Below are 20,536 nucleotides of genomic sequence, written 5' to 3' on the forward strand. Positions count from 1 at the left end.
GTGATTGAGTATGACACAGCACCATACTTTTAATGATGTGTGATGATTTTAAAATTTACTGTATTTGAGTAAAATGAACATCTTTTCACTTGATTATTGTTTATAGCCTTTACCTATATTCCTGTTGAACTAGGGCCTTTTTACTTGAACTCTTTATTTAATGGAGCATTAAGCCTTTGATTATGACATTAATTTAAAATATCTCAAAAATAAGAAGGAAGGAAGGAAGAAGGAAGTTGGAGATAGGAAAGGAAATATCATTATACTCTTAGCATTTTACCTATGAACTACATTGAATGTTTTCTTTGTACAAATATCACATTATCATGAGAATTGTATGGTAGTAATTATCATGCATTGGCTGCGAACCTGAGAATCTAGTGTATTAATAAAGTCTTCTTATAAGCCCATAGAAAATGGAATTAAAAGAACTAAAAGATAAGTTTATTGTGGTGCAAAAAATCTTTGAAATCAAATTTTTTATAACACACATTTTCCATGACTTTTTTGAAGGCCTCCTTTATTTAATGGAGGTGATATTTTCACCATACCAAAATTTGCCTATGTACTTTAATAAATTTTACTTGAGCAAATAGTCTTTTCCATATTAGGAATATTAAATTTTGTAACTGATCTTATTTCTATTTTCCTTTAGTGACAAGATCAGTATGAAATCTTCAGTCTTTTACTCTTCACTTTCCAAGGGTCTATTTTGTATCCTTGTTAACTAATATTCCTGTAGTACCTGTTTTTTCTACTTTTCCTATACTCCAATTTTTCATCTATTATTCCTTTTTTATATGTAATTTAGAAGCCGCATCAGCAGGACTATGAAAACATAAGTAGACAAAAAATGAAGAAAAAGAGGACAGAAGAGAAGACATTAAGCACAGGATAAATGAGCTGTGCCTAGAGGGAGGATCAAGACTACATACAGCATTGAGGCTTATAGATCAGCCAGCAACTGCCCGGTCATATAGGCCCTCTCTCCTGGAGGAGAGGGAGAAACTTTCTACAGGTTGTTAGAGCGTTTGCTCCCTTCAGTTTTTGCCAATTACACAACTTACCTTCTAATAAAATTAATGCTTAATAAAATTTGAATTTATTTTTATCAGTTAGAAGCAAGTATCAAATTACTATGCTGAATGCTGTGGGAGATGGAAACACAGAAGTTGGGCAGGATGAGGAGAGCAGATATGCACAGGACTTTCAAACTCAAATTTCAGGAAAAGAACAACTTAGATTTGAATTCTGGGTCTGCCACTGCCAATTGGTGTGACCTCAGGTATTTACTGTCTTAGCCTCAATTTCCCACATGTATAAAACAGAAATAACATTAGCATCCAGCTCCTTGTGTCCTTTAGATTTTTAAATTGAGATAAACTAGAGAACTTAGTATTGAATTTTTTAATATCCATTTTACCTGATTCCTATTTTAATCATTGCTACTCCAAAGAGCCTACAATTTAGAAAACAGTAAGTGATACATAGCAAACTATAGCTCAAGGACATATATAGCAAACTCCATGAACGTGGCATAAGCAAAGTGTTATGGAGCAAAGGAGAACATGGAGAGAAATGATAAAAGCTAGAGACCCAGCTGTGGCGGCAGCTTAAAGAGGACCTTCTATTGATTTAACGGAAAGGATACTACTAAGTTGGAGAAGGCACAGTAAATGCACATTAAGACTCAGGGTGCAAGGACACATTGCAACAGGCTGTACAATTTCAAGGTAAAATGAAAAAGATATCAAAAACAAACTAAGAATGAGAACACTTTCTTTTCCAAAGGAATCTGTATGGAAGGTGCTTTGTCCTTAATATTGCCAACATTTACGATATGATGCTACATTACAGCTCTTTCATAATAGCAAGCATTTACTATAGAATTATGTGCCAGGAGTCTGTTAGGCACATAGCAATCCTAAAGGGCAAGAATTATACCCATATGCCAGAGCAGGAAATGAGTCTTTCTAAGTTTAGGTACTTTGATTAAAGGTAGTTAACAAGTAGTGATGTGGAGATGCTTCCTGTCTACAGAGTCCATGTTCCAAAGCCTGTGACTTTTTTAAGTAAAAAGATGACAATGATACATTGTCTTTCTAAATAACTATAGCTTATGGGAGCTTATGTGATGATTGTGGCAAACAATGAGGTCTGATCATTTTTATGGAGAGTGGGGCCCAACTAGGATTTCCAAATCATTTTCTGACAGATCCTTAGTGAACTTGATCAAACAGTATTACAGGCTTCACTTTGCAGAGGAAAAAGTTGGCTTGTGGCTGCAATACCTCTAAAGACTCAGAGAAATAGTGGTAGTGTTCGTGGTCCATAGGGCAATAAAACCCAATGTTTCCTGTGTTTATTTTTTAGTGATTATAGCTGAAGACTCGTTCAGTGCTATGAAATTTCTGCTACACTGGAAACACATCTCTGTAGTAATCAGAAGAATCCAAAGTACTTCCATTTGTGGAAAATCCATGAAGGAAAGAATCCATAAGCAAAGAGGGTAAGTGAAAACCTCCCAGTGAAAACACTAAGCAAACTGGGTATGGAAGGAACATTCCTCAACACAATCAAGGCAATTTATGAAAAACCCACGGCCAACATCTTATTGAATGGGGAAAAGTTAGAAGCATTTCCACTGAGATCTGGTACCAGACAGGGATGCCCACTCTCACCACTGCTATTCAATATAGTTCTGGAAGTTTTAGCCAGAGCTATTAGGCAAGAAAAAGAAATTAAAGGGATACAAATTGGGAAGGAAGAACTCAAACTATCCCTCTTTGCAGATGATATGATTCTTTATTTAGAGGGCCCAAAGAACTCTACTAAGAGACTACTGGAACTCATAAAAGAGTTTGGCAAAGTAGAAGGATATGAAATCAATGCACAAAAATCAACAGCCTTTGTATACACAGGCAATGCCACGGCTGAGGAAGAACTTCTACGATGAATCCCATTCACAATAGCTACAAAAACAATCAAATACCTCGGAATAAACTTAACCAAGGACGTTAAAGATCTCTACAATGAAAATTACAAAACCTTAAAGAAAGAAATAGAAGAGGATACCAAAAAATGGAAAAATTTTCCATGCTCATGGATTGGAAGAATCAATATCATCAAAATGTCCATTCTCCCAAAAGCAATTTACAGATTCAATGAAATACCAATCAAAATACTAAAGGCATTCTTCTCAGATCTGGAAAAAATGATGCTGAAATTCATATGGAGACACAGAAGACCTCGAATAGCTAAAGCAATCTTGTACAACAAAAACAAAGCCAGAGGCATCACAATACCAGATTTCAGGACATACTACAGGGCAGTTGTTATCAAAACAGCATGGTACTGGTACAGAAACAGATGGATAGACCAATGGAACAGAATAGAAACACCAGAAATCAATCCAAACATCTACAGCCAACTTATATTTGATCAAGAATCTAAAACCAATCCCTGGTAAGGACAGTCTATTCAATAAATGGTGCTGGGAAAATTGGATTTCCACGTGCGGAATCATGAAGTAAGACCCCTACCTTTCACCTTACACAAAAATTCACTCAACATGGATTAAAGACTTAAATCTATGACCTGACACCGTCAAATTATTAGAGAGCATTGGAGAAGCCCTGCAAGATATAGGTACAGGCAAAGACTTCCTAGAAAAGACCCTGGAGGCACAAGCAGTCAAAGCCAAAATTAGCTTTTCTAAATTTTCTAATACATATTCAATTGAAATATAACAGTGGCTTATCCAATATTGATGTTTTAATCAGAAATTTAAAATAATTTAAGGTACTATTAAATATGAAATCTAACAATGATCACAAATCTGTAAAAATGGTATGATTGCCAAAATAGTGTTTCCAAATAACCAAGAAGAAAGCAGATAATCTAGGCCATTTTGCTGAAAGAGACTATATTAATCAGGAAATCAATAAGAAAAACAACACTTTCCAAAGACTATGTAGTATTCATTAGGCTATTTGCCACGTGTTTTCCGATCCCTATCTTTTTGGTATATAGTAATACTTTATTTCTTGACCATCTTGTTGATGTGTCGGACCATGTGACTGCTTCTGATCAGTGAATCCAGAATTCAAATGTGGAGTGAGTCACTTCATGGCTGAGCATTTCATTACTATTGTACAACACCAAGAGTTACCATTCCCTGTATCCCACTGCCTATCAGACTTTGCAATGGTGGCTGCCAATCAACTCAGACCTGGGAATGGATGAGTAGAGAGCAGAACTTTCAGTCAACCTTCAGGGAGAATTAAACCTTTATAGCTATGTATCACTAAGATTTGGTGGCTGTGATTATGCTACAACATACCAATATTGTTCAGTAAACCTATCCCTAGCCCCAAACCTAGTCCTAACCCAATTACTAACTCTACCATTTATCTCAATCCTAGTTCCAAATCTAATCCTAGTTGTAGGTCAAACCCTAGCAATAACAAAATGTCTAACTCTACCCCACCAATACTACTCCTGAACCAAACTGTATCCTGAACCATCTGTAGTTTTAACTTTTCTAGTAGCTACATTTTAAAATGCAAAAAACAAAGCGAAATTAAGCAGAAAGTATATTTCAAATGCCCAGTAGCCACATGTGGCTAGTAACTACCCTATCAGACACAGCCAACTTTGCTTATTATGATAAAAATAGACCATATATCATAATAGAATCAATCACTAAGACCTCCTCAAATGCACACATAAATATAGGAATGAAAGTAACTTAGAAATAGCAGAGAGTTGCTAAATTCTAGTTTGTTTTAAGATGGCAATGAGTTATACAAGTAGATGTATAAACCAGACAGTGAGGAAACTTAGAACCAGTTAAGCACAGAGCATTAAAAACATATGAATTCAGCTCCAATTATACTTTATTTTTCAGTCCCTAAAAACAGAAATGTAGAATGCTCAATTACACCTTGAAATACCTACAGCTGTAAGAAATCATATAAGTGATTATTTAAAAGTTTAAAAGACATATCTTGAAGAGATAGCATTAAATATCTACTGTCATGGGGACTTGGAGCTGAGAAAACATGTAATAAATGAAGACAGAGTTTAAAATATATCTAAAGTAATCAAGAGTGAATGATAGACAAGAACAGAATAATAGCTTTGGGCTTTTAAGAATAAATGGTTATTAGTGACATTTGGGCTTATGGTTATGTTGAATTCATGAGCTAAGAGACTGAAATAAGGGAAATTCAATGGAAACCTAGTGAACAGAAAATTGAAGCAATGAATGAAAGGAAATAGTAACAGTATGAGGAGAAATGAACTTCTGTAAAATGGAACTCAATTTTAACTGAAAAGTTCAGGGAAACATAATGAGAGAAAACAGCCATTTGTAGGTCTGTGTAAAGTGAATAATGAAATGCAGGGTTTTACAAGGAGATGAGTGGCATGAGGGCAAAAAATAGAAGAGGACTCACACAAGGATCAAATACCCTGTCTAGAGGCTTAAAGGAATGAAATGTAAGATAGAGCTTTGGACTGGCTGCCAATCAAAGGTGAAATCCTTGATCTGCTGAGAATTACATGTTTAAAAATAATTGGTTACCTTGTCTTAGAATAAAAGGAAGCATAGGATTTTCAGACTGTTGGAAGTACAGCTGGAATAAACAAATGAGAATTTGACTAACAACATTATTTCACTTGAAATGTGTAAATATTTCTTTGTATAGGAAAAAATTAATAAGATTTTAGGAAAAATAAAAGTGAGTCAAAATCAAGTCCATAATATGAACTAAAATTAGCTTTAAAAAAACCCAGCATTTAAAAAGAAATGAAGAGTTTTTTTCCACTTAAAATTCAATGCAATAAAGGCTTATTGGACTTTCAAGCATTCTAAGGAAAAGCAATACTATGAAATTATATAAAAGTTTTGGCAATGCTTACCACAATGCAACAATACTTTATGAATGTATGATGTACCAAGCCTCGAAGGTCTCAAAAAGTCAAAATCCCAAAGGTATATAAATCTACATATTCTTATTAATTTCCGTAATTCTTGGCATCAATGTTTTCGAAATTAATAATAATAAATAACAATGGAGGCATAAGACCGGCGCCATGGCTCAACAGGCTAATCCTCCGCCTTGCGGCGCCGGCACACTGGGTTCTAGTCCCGGTCAGGGCACCGGATTCTGTCCCGGTTGCCCCTCTTACAGGCCAGCTCTCTGCTATGGCCCGGGAGTGCAGTGGAGGATGGCCCAAGTCCTTGGGCCCTGCACCCCATAGGAGACCAGGAGAAGCACCTGGCTCCTGCCTTCAGATCAGCACGGTGCACCAGCCGCGGCGGCCATCGGAGGGTGAACCAACGGCAAAGGAAGACTTTTCTGTCTCTCTCTCTCACTGTCTACTCTGCCTGTCCAAAAAAAAAAAAAAAAAAAAAAAAAAAACTGTTCTAAAAATGGAGGTATAAAACAGTTCCACAGATTTGAATGCCTGAACATAAAAGTTATGTTAGTTTCAAGGATAGTAAGTATCACACAGATTGTCTTGCAATTTTCCTAACAGGACAATAATATATGCTAAAAGTGAACAGCTTTGTAGGTCAAAGAAAATTGAAAACAGCAGCAAAGATTTGGGAAGAAAAAATATTTTAAAAGCTTCAACAAATTGCAAAACTGGAAAGTTACATCAACTAAAATGGAGCCTACGACAATCAAAAAAATACTTAAGGGAACCTAATTTAAAAGAAAAAAAATGCACTGTTGCATTAGTGGGTTAAGCTGCCACCTTAAGTGTGTTAAACTGGTTCAAGTCTTGGCTGCTCTACTTTCAATCCAGCTCCCCATTAACGGACTGGGAAAGCAGTGGAAGATGGCCAAAGTGCTTGGGCCCCTGCAGGACCAGAGTAAGGTCCTTGCTCCTGGATTCAGCCTGGTCCAGCCCTGGCCATTGTGGCTATTTGGGGAATGAACCAGCAGATGGAATTTCTCTCTCGCCCTCTGTCTTTGTCTCTCCCTCTCACTCTGTAACTCCACCTTTCAAATACCTAAATAAATCTTAAAAAATTTGGGGGGTGGGGTTAAGTTGCATTAGTCCAAGCCTAGATTCAGTAACAGAGGGCAACTTTTCAATTCTGGCATGTCCACTTCAGATCCAACTTCCTACTTACGTTTCTGTAAAGTGGCAGATGACAGCCCAAGAACCTAGGTTTCTGCCACTTACGTGGGAGACCTAGATGGAGTCTTTGGATGGCTTGGGCTGTTGTAAGAATTAGGAGAATGAATCCAGGGGATGGAAGATCTCTATTTCTCTGTTGCTGTCTTTCAAATACATAAACATTTTTTAAAAACAGCATTAAGAAATATGAAGAATTTCAACTAAGATTAAGTAGCATTTGATCCCTAAGCAACTGATAAAAGAAAAATAACACAATATAAAAAATCATCCATGAAGAAATTATTTAGATTGTATTTTCAGAATTAAAGCAAAAGAGCAGGATTCACATCAGATCAGATTTTCAAAAAGGTGAGAAATCAAAGAACCAGCAGATTAACACCTTAAATAACAATTAGCTCAATAATGTTTTTTCTACTGATAGAAAACCAACACCAGCAGCTCTCAATAAAAGTCTTAAATTAAATAAGCATGATGGAAATTCTTAATTCATTAAGGTGTTTAAGTATATGGACTTAACACAACTAAATTCATATCAGGGAATTAACCAAAGAGCTTCTGTACGTGAGGCTATTGTCGCTGCTGCTTTCCAGCAGATGGTGTAGTTTTCGCCTAAGTAACTTCCACTTCTGTCCATTCATCCCTCCACTATCTATCCTTAATATCCAGGCTGACAAGAACTCTCTCATCAGCATCATTTATTCCTTCCGCTCTCTCATGACCCAGCATGGATGAGGAGGGCTCAGTCAGTGTGGGGTAGGCTTTAAGCCTAACTGCAGGGAGGTAGCTCCAGAGATTTTGGAGACAAATAGACCTGGACCTCAACTATCCTAGCTCCACCAACTACTAGCAAGTAGTTGAATTTCAATGGTGCTTACCTCCCTCACTCACCAAATGGAGATCAAAATACCTACCTCGGATTTAGAGAGATTGAAAGTTAACAATGGTAGGAAAGCATTTACTCTGCCACACTGGAAGACCTTAGTAAGTTTAAGATCTGACTCCAAATCCCACTCTACCATTAGGAACTACTGATTCAGCCCCTGCTGCCATAGCACCCACCTCCTAGTATAAATGTGAAGATTAGATAACTTGAACCACATAAAATGCTTAGAACAGTTTCAAGCAAATGAGGCACACTACAAAACTATTAACATTATTATGATCAATAATTTCCAAATCCCTAAAAACTCAGGGATATCACAAATAATGTTAATGGACAAGAGACCAAATTTTCTTTGGGGGACAGGCACAACAAGGAGATTAAGAAAAGACTCATAGTGACATTACCAGTTTGCATTCCCACCAACAGTGGATTAGTGTCCCTTTTCCCCACATCCTCACCAGCATCTGTTGTTAGTTGATTTCTGTATATAAGCCAAATAACCGGGGTGAGGTGAAACCTCACTGTGGTTTTGATTTGCATTTCCCTGATGGCTAGTGATCTTGAACATTTTTTCATGTGTCTGTTGGCCATTTGGATTTCCTCTTTTGAAAAATGTCTATTTAGGTCCTTGGCCCATATCTCTTCAGTGGGTTGTTTTGTTGTGGAGTTTCTTGATCTCTTTCTAGATTCTGGTTATTAATCCTTTATCAGTTGCATAATTTGCAAATATTTTTTCTGATTCTGTTGGTTGCTTCTTCACTTTCCACTATGGAAGTCAGTTTGGAGATTGCTCAATATTGCTGAATATAGCCATACCACACACCCAGCCATCCCATTCCTTGGAATTTACCTAAAGAAAATTAAATTGGCAAATAAAAGAGTTCCTGCACCTCAATGTTTATTGCAGCTCAATTCACAATAGCTAAGACATGGAATCAACCTAAATGCCCATCAACAGGAGACTGGATAAAGAAATTATGGGATATGTACTCTATAGAATACTACACAGCAGTTTAAAAAATGAAATCCGGTCATTTGCAGCAAAATGGAGGAATCTGGAAAACATCATGCTGAGTGAAATAAGCCAGTCCCAAAGGGACAAATATCACATGTTCTCCCTGATCTGTGACAACTGAGCACGTAAAAGGAAACCTGTTGAAGTGAAATGAACACTACGAGAAACAATGTCTTGATTAGCCCTTGTCCTGACTGTCCAGGGACAACTTATTATTTTATTACTTTTAGTACTTTTTGTTCTACTTAATACCATTGGTTGAACTCTTTAATTAATACACAATTAATCTTAGGCATTTAAATTTAATGTGATCCCTGTTAAATATAAGAGTGGGAATAAGAGAGGGAGGAGATGTACAGTTTGGCACAAGCTCACTCGGACTTACCCCTAGCTAGAAACGTGCAAGGGGATTCCAAATATATCCCATCAAGGTGGCATGTACCAATGCCATATTACTTGTTAAAGTGATCAGTTTAAGTTCATAGTTGATCAAAAAGATAGGATTAAGTGTCAAAGGGATTACATAATAAGACCAGTGTCTGCAAATAATAATTGATATAATTAAAAAGGAGAGAATGATCCTACATGGGAAGTGGGATACACAGCAGGCTCATAGAATGGCAAATGCCCTAAACAGCACTCTGGCCTCAGAATCAGCTCTTAAGGCATTCGGATCTGGCTAAAAAGCTTATGAGAGTACTTCAGGCATGAAAAGCCAAGACATTGTGGCAAAAAAAAAAAAAAATACCTAAATGAAAGATCTGTGAGATCCCAGTGAAAAGAACGGGCCATCAAAGAAGGAGGTGCCTTTCTCTGAAAGGAGAGAACTTCCACTTTGAATATGGCCTTGTCTAAATAAGGTTGGAGCTGGTGAACTCAAGAGGCTTCCATTGCCTTGGCAGCTCATGATAAGAGCCTTGAGTGATTACTGACATCATAAATAAGAGTGTCAATTGTTAAATCAACAACGGGAATCACTGTGCACTTACTCCCCATGTAGGACCTCTGTCCTTAATGTGTTGTCCAATGTGAATTAACAGTAAAACTAGTACTCAAACAGTACTCTATACTTTGTGTGTCTGTGAGGGTGCAAACTGTTGAAATCTTTACTTAGTATATACTAAATTGATCTTCTGTAATAAAGATAATTGAAAATGAATCTTGATGAATTATGGGATAGGAGAGGGAGTGGTAAATGGGATGGTTGCAGGTTGGAGGGAGGTTATGGGGGGAAAAGCTACTGTAATTCAAAAGCTGCACTTTGGAAATTTATTAAATAAAAGTTGAAAAAATAAAAAAAGAAAAAGCTCAGAATTCAGGACTTGAAAAATTAGTGAAAAGCAAGAGACTAGCCTATAATTTCAGCATCGATACTTTACCACTCTTAGAATTACTGTGCACGTGGGTATTCCACACTGACAGGCTAATGATGGCTAGAGGAAGTAGAATTGCACTGATCAATTTGTAGGGATAGAAGGCTAGTCTCCCCAGAGAGGTCTTCCACTTACCTCCACCTGACCTCTGGTTTCATAGTTTCACACTACCATAGTCATACATTGCAATGTGATATCCTAAGGTATCACTTGGTTTGGTAATGTGTTTGCAGCTTCTGTTCTCTGAGTATATCCCAGAACCACGTTAACCAGGGTTTTTAGCCCTGGTTCGCTCATTTACTAGCTCTCCCTCTTGGATAAATAGCTGTTGAGTGTATGAAATACTGATGGCTAGGAATTACTGTTTGGTTTGGGGAAGTCATGTGTTCCCTATCTGCCATACATTCATCAAGTATATTATATACTAGCTAGAGTCTCCTTATCTGAATTCTTTCTTAGAGCTCACAACATCAGAGTGTGTTTATTTTCAATGCTTCTATCTTTATATCTTTGTAAAGGACATCCCTAGAATGCAGTAGAACTTCAATAAACTCGTGTGCACCTTGATTCCCATCATGTCTTGTTACATATTTGTTCCCCTCTGGCACCATCTTTATTCTGCTTTCACACTAGATATACACAAATGAGGGCATATACAAATGAGATGAGTTCTAAGTTTTCTTTCACCTTTTATATTTGACCCTTCTAGATGCAAAAATCAATTTATACAATGTTTTATATTCAAGTTAATATTTTATGTACCCAACATCTCTTTTTATTTCTTTTCTAGCAAATTCCATCCAAGCACTGGTCCCAATTGCCATATACCCAGGGAGTATCTTTTCAACCTCCAGCATGACATCATGACTACAAGTTTTGCAACATGCCATCTTCTGCTTGGAATTTCTCTGCTTCTACTTCCCATGGCAAACTTAATCTTAACCTTCCAAATCAGATCATAGGTCACCATTTGTGATACCTTCTCTACTCTCCCAAATATCCAGGTATCCTGGCCCCTGAATTTCCATAGCCTTCTCACTGTGAAAGCACTGGCCATACAGCTTTATGATTTTTTTGAGGTCTTTCTTAACCCCAAACAGAAATAATTTTCATTCCATGTTCTCCACTCCAGTATTAAGTGTAGTACTTGGTTTCTAGTGCAAGGTTTAAAAATGTTTAGTGACTGGAAAAAAAAAAAAGATATCCTCTTTTACTTAAGTGAAATGATAAGGGTTATTAATAAGTTCACACACTTGTTCATCTTCATCTCAAAATAATCATACTAGTCTAAGTAAAAGAGAATTCAGCAGCTTATTAAAAAACAAACATGATTTTCACCTAGAAATGTAAGTAAAGCTAAATATTAAGAAATATATTGGGGCTGGCACTGTGGCGTAGTAGGTTAAAGCTGTCACCTGCCATGCTGGCATCCCATTATGGTGCTAGTGCAAGTTCAGGCTGCTCCGTTTCAATCCAGCTCCTTGATAATGTGCTGGAGAAAGCAGTGGAAGATGACCCAAGTGGTTGGGCCCCTGCACTCCCCAGGAAAAACTGGCCCAGCTCTGGTCGTTATGGCCATTTTGGGAATGAACCAGCAGATGGACATCACTCTGCCTCTGCCTCTCTGTAACTCTGTTTTTGAAATAAATAAATCTTTTTTTAAAAAGAAACATATTCCTTTAATTCACCAAAATAAAGGTAAAATATTATAATTTTAAAATTATACAGTTATGTATAGATATGCGGAAAGATTTGATATAAATCAAAATCCACTATTTCTTAATAACAAAAATATGAAATTATTTCATTAATATGATGAAATGTTCACCTGGAAATGTTACTGGAGAAGCAAAGGGTCCTTGTCTTCATGCAAGAAAGAATTCAGGCGTAACACAGAGAGCAGTGGAAAGCAAAACAGCAAGGTTTATTAGGGCAGGGACATCCGTAAGAATGGATGGGCACCTCTCCAGACAGAACCTGAGCGAGAGTGCACAGTTCACATTTGGCCTGGGGTTTTTAAGGGGATGGGTCTTGCCTTCCCACCTTTTCTCTCCCCCTCTCCTTCTCATCCCAAACAAAGGACTTGTTGGGTGTAAATATGAAAAATTCCTTTCTGAGTTTTTCCCCTTGAAGTTATCAGAAAGGGGAAGCCTGGCTGGCATTGCCCCGCCTTAGAAGAAGGATGTTTATCAGGCCAGGTAGAAGGGGCAGGACCCCCTGGAAGGTCATCAGGATCTGGGCAGCACTTTGAAGTGCTTCTGGAGCTTCTGCAGTAAGTGCTGGCCTTTCTTATCTACACATAGGCTCAATTTCTGACTTCCTACCTAACACAACCATAAATGCATGACACACTTAATGACTTTATACTAGAATCACTTCCATTACTGCTGCAAAAAAGACAGTAATGCACACTTCACACATTTTTGTTATAGGTAGAATATTATCTAACATAATTAAGGAAAATGAATAAAAGATGAAAAGGAGGTGGTAAACTCATTTTCTTTTATTTTCCTGCCTATGGTCATAGCATTTATTATATACATTTATATTTACATATATAAATTTATATTTATATATTTAATTTAAGGGATATAAACTTCATGTATTTCATATATACAAATTTAGGAACACAATGATTCTTCTCACTTTTCCTCCATCCTCCCACCTATATTCCCACCCTTCTTCCTCCTCCCTCTCCCATCCCCATTCTTATTTTTCACAAAGATCTATTTAAAGGTTAACTGTATACTCCTAAGATTAACCTTGGGGCTGGTGCCATAATGCAGGGGGTTAATCCTCCGCCTGCAGCACTGGCATCACATATAGGCGCTGGTTCTAGTCCCAGCTGCTCCTCTTCCAATCTGACTCTCTGCTGTGGCCTGGGAAGGCAGTAGAAGATAGCCCCAGTGCTTGGGTCCCTAGCCCCCACATCGGAGACCAGAAAGAAACACCTGGCTCTTGGCTTCAAATAGGCATATCTCTGGCTATTGCAGACATTTAGGGAGTGAACCAATGGAGGGTAGACCTTTCTGTCTCTCCTTCTGTCTTAACTCTACTTCTCAAATAAATAAAATATTCAAAAAAAAAAAAGATTAACTTTACACTAAGTGGAAGTTCAATAAATAGTATAAAGATAGTATCAAGAAAGAAACATCAAAAAACGTGTCCCTCAAAAAACTTCTATTTTATTTATATTAGCAGCAATTAAATTAAAATAAAGATTAAAATAAAAATAAGATGTTTTATCTTGGGCCCTTGCACCCACATGGGAGACCAGGAGGAAGCACCTGGCTCCTGGTTTCGGATCCTTGCAGCATGCTGGCCGTAGCGGCCATTTGGGGAGTGAACCAACGGAATGAAGACTTTTCTCTGTCTCTCTCACTAACTCTGCCTGTCTAATAAAAAAAAAGATACTATCCTATCAATTTGACCAAAAAATCTTGCTGAGTTACATACTGCATTGGTTTCATTGCCCATAAAGGCAACTGAAGACCCAGCTGGTGGGAGTGTAACCAGGACAGCTTTTAATGAGGGCTGCTTTGTAAGATCTTTCAAGATTAAAAATGTACCTACCCTTTGATCTAAAATTTCTAATTTTAAATATTTTTTCATATGTTCAAAAGGATGGTTATAATTTATAATGATATACATTGCAGTGCTATTTTCTTATTGCAGAATAAAAGCATAGTCTAATGGTCTATCAGAGTGGAAAAGATTAAATAAAATACAGCACATTCATATAACAGAACTCCTTGAAAGTCTGAAAGAATAAGGCAACGCTATACCTGCATTACTGATATGAGATACAAACATGGCTAGATAATTACAAAAACAAAGTGCAGAAAGGTACGCATCATGCTGCTCACTGAATAAGATATTTTAAACAATCACAAACATACATATATAGATGTTTAAAAACACATTCTGTAGATGGGAGGATAAGAAGGAAACTGATCATAGTGATTGTGCTACAAAACAGTGGGAAAGAATGCTTGGGTGACAAGGGTCACAAGGCAATTAACTTTTCACTGTTGTATATTTGAACATTTTACCATATGTATACAACAACTGAAGAAAATTGCAAGAAAAGCTATTTCAAAAATCTAAAGTAAAAGATAGCCCTTTATTCTCTCCAGCACTTTTATTCCCACCTCTTTTTACAAAAGCATCCTTTAGCTATTTCTCTTCATTTCCTTAACCTCTCCAAATATAGCTTCTCCTCTCTCCATTTAAATATCAATAATCTTGGTAGGAATGAATTGCAAAAAATGGAAACAGACTAAAAAAGAAACCCTTGAGATCATTGTTTTTTGGTCTGCTCTCTTCCTTTCACATCCCAATTAAGAAAATATTTTAAAGTACGTGCTCCACGACACGCATTACATTAGATTCTAGGAACACAATATGAGAGTGGGCTAGCATCTGTGTTCTCATACAGCTTGAAGTCTAACAGTGGGAAAACTAATCAGGCTCTCATGTGACAAGGTTTTTGTTTGTTTGTTTGTTTGTTTTTTTAATTTTTTGCCAGGCAGAGTTAGACAGTGAGAGAGAGAGAGAGAGAGAGAAAGAGAGAGAGAGAGTATAGACAGAGAGAGAAAGGTCTTCTTTCCATTGGTTCACTCCCCTAATGGCCACTACGGCTGGCATGCTGCAATGATCCAAAGCCAGGAGCCGGGTGCTTCCTCTGGTCTTGCATGCGGGTGCAGGGACCCAAGCCCTTGGGCCATCCTCCACTGCCTACCCGGGCCACAGCAGAGAGCTGGACTGGAAGAGGAGCAACCGGGACAGAACTGGCGCCCCAACCGGGACTAGAACCTGGGGTGCCGGCTCCGCAGGCGGAGGATTAGTCTAGTGAGCCAGGGCGCCAGCTGACAAGTTTCAAAATATAGAAAATACATGACAATAGAGGAGCTTATGGGAATGGCACCTTTCTCACATGTTGAATGCCTACTAAGTGATCTTCAGAGACAGTAACATTTGGGCAAGACAAAAAAGATGAAAAAGAGATAATGGGAATGGACTCCAACCAATGAAAATAATTAGAAGGTATCCTTACTCAGGAGAGAGATCCCTTATTGGAAGAAAGTTTGAAGTCAAATTGGGAGATAATGATAGAATTCTATACAAAAATGACAATGATGGAGATTTTAAAAGATGATAAATATTGAACAGATACATAATCCCTTAACAAGTGTGATTACACAAGATTTGACAATTGATTGGATTTGGAATATGAGAAAATGGTAGAAGTTAAGAATTATTCCAATTATTTACCAAGAGCTACAAGGTATACATTCATTGAGATAAAGAACACAGAAAAAATACTAGAGACAGAAACATCTTTGAATTTGACATTCTATACTTGGATTCTGGGGTGTCTAATGATATCTGGAACTATTCAATAAGCCTTTGAATATGCTGGCCTGAACTTCATGGAGAATGACCTAAGCTGAAAGCTCAGAAGTGGGAAGGGTAGAGAGGAAGTTTTAAGGAAATGTCATGGAGGAAGTCAAGATTTATACAGTAAGAGAGTATACAATACCTAAGAAAAAATAAAGAATAAGGAGAATATATCATCACAGGCAGCAAAAATAAGAGAATATTTCAATAGGAAGGGATTAGTCTATGTATGTCAAAAATAGCTGAAAGATTCATATGATAAACACCAGAATTAGTTCATTGGATGAGGGCCAAGTAATTTTATCAGTAAGTAACATGTTCAGAATTCATACGGTATTTGGTTGATGAATAAGTGAGGGTAGTGAGAAATAGGAAAAATGAGAGAAAATTTTTTAAGAACTTTTCTGAGAATGAAAGAAAGTAAAGATAACAACACGTATGACTGAATTTCCATGATTCATCTGTGTTTGTCCTTTCTTTTTTTCCCCAACTAGAGCCTCCATAACTTTCCCACACCTATCTTCTAATTACTTTAGGATCATATTGGAAGCAAGTAGCTAGAAAACAATAAGTAAATACACCTCTTAAGACAAAATAATTCATCCCATAAACTCATTAACAGAAGTCGGAAGGTGTTGAGAGCATAAGAAAATAAAGAGTAATTATCTAAATAAATTTATTGATTGCCAACTAAGTGACAAATAAAAAACTTAAAGTACATTGGAGGGTGAACCAACGGCAAAAAGGAAGACCTTTCTCTCTGTCTCTCTCTCTCACTGTCCACTCTGCCTGTCAAAAAAAAAAAAAAAGTACATGAAGAGAGTGGTAATAAATTAAGTAGACAGTGATGATACATAAACAGAGCATTTGTCTTTAAACAAGGTATTTTCATCCTTAGTATAATTCTATGAAGTTGGTAAGTTTAAAATTTTATTTCATAGTGTTTGTGACCTTTTAATTTTTTCTCTTTTTTTAAACTTTTATTTAGTAAATATACATTTCCAAAGTACAGTTCATGGATTACAATGGCTTTCCCCCTCCCATAACTTCCCTCCCACTCGCACCCCTCCCATCTCCCGCTCCCTCTCCCATTCCATTCACATCAAGATTCATTTTCAATTATCTTTATATACAAAAGATCGATTTAGTATATATTAAGTAAAGATTTCATCAGTTCGCACCCACACAGAAACACAAAGTGAAAAATACTCTTTCAGTACTAGTTATAGCACTACTTCACATTAGACAACACATTAAGGACAGAGATCCTACATGAGAAGTAAGTGCACAGTGATTCTTGTGGTTGACTTAACAATTTGACACTCTTATTTATGGCGTCAGTAATCTCCCTAGGCTCTAGTCATGAGTTGCCAAGGCTATGGAAGCCTTTAGGGTTCGCCAACTTCAATCTTATTCTGACAGGGTCATAGACAAAGTGGATGTTCTCTCCTCCCTTCAGAGAAAGGTACCTCCTTCTTTGATGGCCCCGTTCTTTCCACTGGGATCTCAATCGCAGAGATCTTTCATTTAGTTTTTTTTTTTTTTCCCCAGAGTGTTTTGGCTTTCCATGCCTAAAATACTCTCATGGGCTCTTCAGCCAGATCCGAATGCCTTAAGGGCTGATTCTGAGGCCAGAGTGCTATTTAGGACATCTGCCATTCTATGAGTCTGCTGTGTCTCCCGCTTCCCATGTTGGATTGTTCACTCCCTTTTTGATTCTATCAGTTGGTATTAGCAGACACTAGTCTTGTTTGTATAAATTTGTATAAATCACAGCAACAAAAAAATTAAAGAAGGGACCACAGTTGTACAGGTTAAGCAGCCATATGCAGTGCTAGCATCCCATGTGAGCTCTGGCTCAGATCCTGGTTGTTCCACTTCCAATCCAGCTCCCAGCTGATGCCCCTGGGAAAGCAGCAGAACATGGCCCAAGTAGCTGGGCATGTGCAGCTACATGGGAGATTCAGTGAAGCTTCTGAGTTCTGCATGGCCCAGCCCTCACCATTGCAGCCATTTGGGGAGTCAGCCAGTGGAGAAGAGATCAATCAACTGACATCCGACATCTCAAAATCTCTCTCTCTCTCTCTCTCTCTCTCTCTGTAACTCTGCCTTTCAAATAAATAGTTTTTAGAAGTTAAAGACACAACAGACAGAAAATATCCCATGCTCATGGATTGGAAGACTTAATAGTATTGATATGCTGTACTATCCAAAGCAATCTATATCCATTGCAGTATCTATCAAAGACCCAATAGCATTCTACAAAAACAAAAAATGCAATTCTAATATTCTTATGAAACCACAAAAGACCCTGAAACATCAAAACAATGTTAAGAGAGAGGAAACTTTGTGCACGATACTTTCTGACTTCATTAGATATTATAAAAGTTACCATAAAAAATAAATGTATGCTACTGGCATAAAAATATATAGAACAATCAAACAGAACTGAAAGCCAAGAAATAATTCTACACATCATCTGATATATTATATTATCTCCCTGCAAATGTCAGGGGTCCAAGCATTTTCGCCAATAACTGCTGCCTCCCGGGCTGCATTAGCAGGCAGCTAGATTGCAAGCAGAGTACCAAGAACTCAAGCAAGCACTGTAATGTGGAATGTGGACGTCTTCTGTGGCAGCTTAACCAGCTGAACCACAACCCACCCCCAGGACACTTGTTACAAACACTGATGATATTATAAATATGATATGATATTATGAAAACTGGAATCCTTAAACACTATTCAGGGGAAGGTAAATAAATTTAACTATTATGAAAAACTATATGGAAGTTACCCACCACCCAAAAAAAATTAAAATGGAACTACCATATAATCTAGCAATTCCACTCCTATTTATTCAAAGTATATAGGATTAGAATTTAAATGAGATAATAGCATTCTGAAGTTCATTGCAGTACTAGTCACAATAACCAAAATGTTGCAACAACCTAAATGTTTGTCAATATATAAATGGATGAAAAGTATTGACAAGTGCATACAATGAAATACTATTCAATGTTAAATAAGAAAATCCTCCTGTTTGTGACAACATTGATTAAACAGAGAACATAATATAGATGAAATAAGCAAATAAGAGGAAAATTACATGAGATATAGTCAACCCCATGGAAGCAAAAAATAGGGTTATGGTTGCTGGGAGCTGCAAATCTCTTCCTGAGGACCCCTTAAATGTAGGGATTTCAAAAAAAAACAAAAATGCACCCCCAAAAAACTAATCTTTTCATTCTATTTTCCATGGACATTGAGTTACTCTCAAGTTATGAACAATTTTATGCTCAAAAACTTGATAACCTAAAACAGTCTGTCAAAACTTTTGTAACAATAAATACACAGCAAGAATAAGCTCATAACCATTAATTTATAGTGAATAACTTTCCAAATCTCCAGGCATAAATGGGTTTCCTAATGAATTCTACAAACATTTAAGGAAGAAATGATCTTCATCTTCTACATTCCCTTTCAAAAAAAGCACAGAGACCTCTTCAACTCATTCTATAACATCTGTGTAACCCTAATAAAACCACAGACACTGCAAGAAAACTATAGACCAGTATCTGTTATGAATATATATGCAAAAACCCTCAACAAGGCATTATCAAACCATACCATATATAAAATTCTTATACACCAAAACCAAGAGGAATTTATCCTATGCAGGCAAGGTTGGTTCAATATTTGCAAATTAATTTATGTAATATCCACATCAACAGACTAAAGAAGAAAAATCATATGATCATATCAATAGATGAATAAGCCACATATCACAAAATCCAAAACACATTAATCATAAAAACTCAGCTAACCAGGAGTGCAAAGACACTTTCTCAACATGATAAAGACATCTACAAAAAAAAAAATCTACAGTTAATCTGCAATTCTCATGAGAAACTCAAAGCTCTTACACCAAAATCACGAACAAGGCAAGGATCTCCCCTCATACCACTATTTCCAACAATGTAATGGAATTTCTAGATAATACAATAACAGAAAAAAAAAAGTACATAATGGTGACAAAGAAATAGTAGTGTTTGTTCACAGATTTTCTTATGTGGAAAATCCAAAAGAAGCACCAGCAGCAACAAGAACTGGAACTAATAAGCCATGATACCAATGTTCCAGGTTAGAAGTTAATACTCAAGTCAATCAAGTTCCTATATACCAGCAATAAGTAAGTGGAATTTGAAGTTAAAAACACTTTAGCATATAAATTAGAAATCTGCAAAAATAAAAAAGTTTTTAAACACTTGCTTCAAAAACCTAACATGGGTGAATATTGTGGCACAGCAGTTTAAACCACTTGGGACACCTGCCTTCCTTGTCGGAATGCCCACCTCCACTTCCACTTCAAATTCCTAGTTATGTACATCCTTGGAGGCAGCTGATGAGGGCTCATGTACTTAGGTACCTTCCAGCCACATGGAAGACTCAGAACGTGTTCCTGGCTCCTAGCTTCTTGGCCCAGCACTGACTATTGCAGCCTTGGAAAACTGAACCAGTAGATGGAAGATCTGTTTCTCTCTCTCTCTCTCTCTCTCTCTGCATTCTAAGTTAAATAAAATAAAAATAGAATCAATATACCTGTCAAAATATGTGTAAAATAGGTAACAAAGTGCATACAAGTTCACTACAAGAAAGACTACAAAACTGACGAAATATACCAAGGAAATACTAAATAAATGGAGA

Source organism: Lepus europaeus, chromosome 2 (assembly GCF_033115175.1).
Source record: "Lepus europaeus isolate LE1 chromosome 2, mLepTim1.pri, whole genome shotgun sequence".
In the NCBI taxonomy this organism is placed as follows: domain Eukaryota; kingdom Metazoa; phylum Chordata; class Mammalia; order Lagomorpha; family Leporidae; genus Lepus; species Lepus europaeus.